Here is a 4,223-nt window from a genome sequence, read left to right as displayed (position 1 = left end):
TCTCTCTCTGGATGCAGATGGCACTTTCTATCACAAGTCTATTGGAATTGCCTTGAATCACCTCATTGTTGAAAAGAGCCACATTTATCACTATTGATCATTACATAAATTTGCTGTTATTGTGTTCAATGTTCTCTTGACTCTGCTGACTTCACTCAGCACCATTTCATGTAAGTCTTTCAAAGCTTTTCTGATGTGAGTATCCACAGTTATATATATATATAAAGTTGGGGAAGCAAAGAAATAAAATCAAACAGTACCTGTCCTCAAGGAGTTTTTAATGTATCAGAAGAGCTTGTTTGCTATTAAGCTTCGTTTGATTTATTGTCTTTCTTCAAAAAATCCATAAGGATAGTCTAATATTTGCTCACATCCCCAGGTATTCTATATAGAATTTTGCATTGTAGCTACATATATTCGTTTCGCTTCATACTCCTGAACATAATGCATTTCACTTGAAAGTAGTTAATAGCCCTGTATTTTATTCCCTGTAATATAGTAATATCTAAATCATAATAGTCTAACTTTTGAGAAATGGAAAGAATAATCTGATTCACTTCTTTGCCACCAAATAATTAATGTTTATTTAAATGTATAATCAAAGAAATATAAAGAAGATAGTCACTAGTCTTTTACTCATATCATGAGTATTTTCACTTGTTTATGCATTATATCCTCCCCCTCCTGATGGATTACAAGCTTCCAGTGACTTTTATTCAGTCATTCAACAATTATTTCTTCTTCAATGTATCATAGACTTACTCCTGAAAAGAACATCTAAGATCAAAAACTCCAAATCTAACACATTGTAGCTAAGGAAAATAAGAAAAAGTACAGAGGGCCAGCAACAAGCTGATCTCCTAAAAAACTATTCAAGGGTTAATGCAAGTTAAAAGGTTAATGCAAGGGTTGATTTGCAGCAGGCTCACCATTCTTTCATGACCAAGGTTGAGAATGGGATTAGCTGACCTGATAGGTACCAAGAAGTGCTGCTGGCACAAGTATGTAATCTGTCTGGGAGTCTTCTATGTGGACATGTAGACAGGAAACCATGTCTAATATAAACATAAGATAGCTGTGGCAAAGAATGCATACATCACAAACTAGATAATTTTATAACTGTGTTGCTATTAATGAATTAGTTCTATTAGTTTTGGCTTAAAGTTAATGCGTACCTAGACTGTAACCATGGAATGTAAACTAATTAACTTAGAGACATCTGGTACTATTGCTACCTTAGTTTAAGAGTTATATAAACCCTGGTTCTCAGATCAATAAACAAACTTCAATAATCAAAGTCTCCATCTGTCCCACAGCATATTTTCTTTTTTAATTTTATTTTAATTTACTTTATTTTATAATAACTTTATATTGACAGAATCCATGCCAGGGTAACTTTTTTTTACAATATTATCCCTTGCACTTGCTTCTGTTCCAATTTTTTTTCCCTCCCTCCCTGTACCCTCTCCCCTAGATGGCAAGCAGTCCTATATATGTTAGATATGTTGCAGTATATCCTAAATACAATATATGTTTGCAGAACTGAACAGTTCTCTTGTTGCACAGGGAGAATTGGATTCAGAAGGTAAAAATAACCTGGGAAGAAAAACAAAAATGCAGATAGTTCGCATTCGTTTACCAGTGTTCTTTCTTTGGGTGTAACTGCTTCTGTCCATCATTTATCAATTGAAGTTGAGTTAGGTCTCTTTGTCAAAGAAATCCACTTCCATCAGAATACATCCTCATACAATATGGTTGTTGAAGTGTATAATGATCTCCTGGTTCTGCTCATCTCACTTAGCATCAGTTCATGTAAGTCTCTCCAAGCCTCTCTGTATTCATCCTGCTGGTCATTTCTTACAGAACAATAATATTCCATAACATTCATATACCACAATTTACCCAGCCATTCTCCAATTGATGGGTATCCATTCAATTTCCAGTTTTTAGCCACTACAAACAGGGCTGCCACAAACATTTTGGCACATACAGGTCCCTTTCCCTTCTTTAGTATCTCTTTAGGGTATAAGCCCAGTAGTAGCACTGCTGGATCAGAGGGTATGCACAGTTTGATCACTTTTGGGGCATAATTCCAGATTGCTCTCCAGAATGGTTGGATCCATTCACAACTCCACCAACAATGCATCAGTGTCCCAGTTTTCCGACATCCCCTTCAACATTCATCATTATTTTTTCCTGTCATCTTAGCCAATCTGACAGGTGTGTAGTGGTATCTCAGAGTTGTCTTAATTTGCATTTCTCTGATCAATAGTGATTTGGAACACTCTTTCATATGAGTGGTAATAGTTTCAAGTTCATCATCTGAAAATTGTCTGTTCATATCCTTTGATTATTTATCAATTGGAGAATGGCTTGATTTCTTATAGATTAGAGTCAGTTCTCTATATATTTTGGAAATGAGTCCTTTATCAGAACCTTTAACTGTGAAGATGTTTTCCCAGTTTGTTGCTTCCCTTCTAATCTTGTTTGCATTAGTTCTGTTTGTACAAAGGCTTTTTAATTTGATATAATCAAAATTTTCTATTTTGTGATCAGTAATAGTCTCTAGTTCATCTTTGGTCACAAATTTCTTTCTCTTCCACAAGTCTGAGAGATAAACTATCCTATGTTCCTCTAATTTATTTATAATCTCGTTCTTTATGCTTAGGTCATGGACCCATTTTGATCTTATCTTGGTATATGGTGTTAAGTGTGGGTCCATGCCTAATTTCTGCCATACTAATTTCCAGTTATCCCAGCAGTTTTTATCAAATAATGAATTCTTATCCCAAAAGTTACGATCTTTGTGTTTGTCAAACACTAGATTCCTATACTTGACTATTCTGTCTTGTGAACCTAACCTTTTCCACTGATCAACTAATCTATTTCTTAGCCAATACCAAATGGTTTTGGTGATTGCTGCTTTATAATATAATTTTAGATCAGGTACAGCTACGCCACCTTCATTTGATTTTTTTTTTCATTAATTCCCTTGAGAATCTCAACTTTTTATTGTTCCATATGAATTTTGTTGTTATTTTTTCTAGATCATTAAAATATTTTCTTGGAAGTCTGATTGGTATAGCACTAAATAAATAGATTAGTTTAGGGACTATTGTCATCTTTACTATATTCGCTCGGCCTATCCAAGAGCACTTAATATTTTTCCAATTATTTAAGTCTGACTTTATTTGTGTGGAAACTTTTTTGTAATTTTGCTCATATAATTCCTGACTTTCCTTTGGTAGGTAGATTCCCAAATATTTTATGCTATCAACAGTCATTTTGAATGAAATTTCTCTTTGTATCTCTTGCTGTTGGATTTTGTTCGTGATGTATAAAAATGCTGAGGATTTATGGGGATTTATTTTGTATCCTGCTACTTTGCTAAAATTATGAATTATTTCTAATAGCTTTTTAGTAGAATCTCTGGGGTTCTCTAGACATACCATCATATCATCTGCAAAGAATGATAGTTTGGTTTCCTCATTGCCTACTCTAATTCCTTTAATCTCTTTCTCGACTCTTATTGCAGAGGCTAGTATTTCTAATACAATATTGAATAATAATGGTGATAGTGGGCAACCTTGCTTCACTCCAGATCTTACTGGGAAAGGTTCCAGTTTTTCCCCATTGCATATGATGCTTACTGAAGGTTTTAAATATATGCTCCTGACTATTTTAAGGAAAAGTCCATTTATTCCTATGCTCTCAAGTGTTTTTATTAGGAATGGCTGTTGGATTTTATCAAATGCTTTTTCTGCATCTATTGAGATGATCATATGGTTTTTGTTTGTTTGGTTATTGATATAGTCAATTATGCTAATAGTTTTCCTAATATTGAACCAGCCCTGCATTCATGGTATAAATCCTACTTGGTCATAGTGTATTATCCTGGGGATGATTTTCTGTAATCTTTTTGCTAATATTTTATTTAAGATTTTTGCATCAATATTCATTAGGGAGATTGGTCAATAATTTTCTTTCTCTGTTTTCAACCTACCTTATCAGTACCATGTCTGTGTCATAAAAGGAGTTTGGTAGGAACCCTTCAATCTCTATTTTTTCAAATAATTTATTTAGCATTGGAGTTAATTATTCTTTAAATGTTTGATAGAATTCACATGTAAATCCATCTGGTCCTGGGGATTTTTTCTTGGTTGATAGTTTGTTCTATTTCTTTTTCTGAGATGGGAGTGTTTAGGATATTTACTTCTTCCTCT

The sequence above is a fragment of the Antechinus flavipes genome, chromosome 6, assembly GCF_016432865.1.
Source record: "Antechinus flavipes isolate AdamAnt ecotype Samford, QLD, Australia chromosome 6, AdamAnt_v2, whole genome shotgun sequence".
Taxonomy (NCBI): Eukaryota; Metazoa; Chordata; class Mammalia; order Dasyuromorphia; family Dasyuridae; genus Antechinus; species Antechinus flavipes.
Note: the sequence above shows the minus strand (reverse complement) of the source record.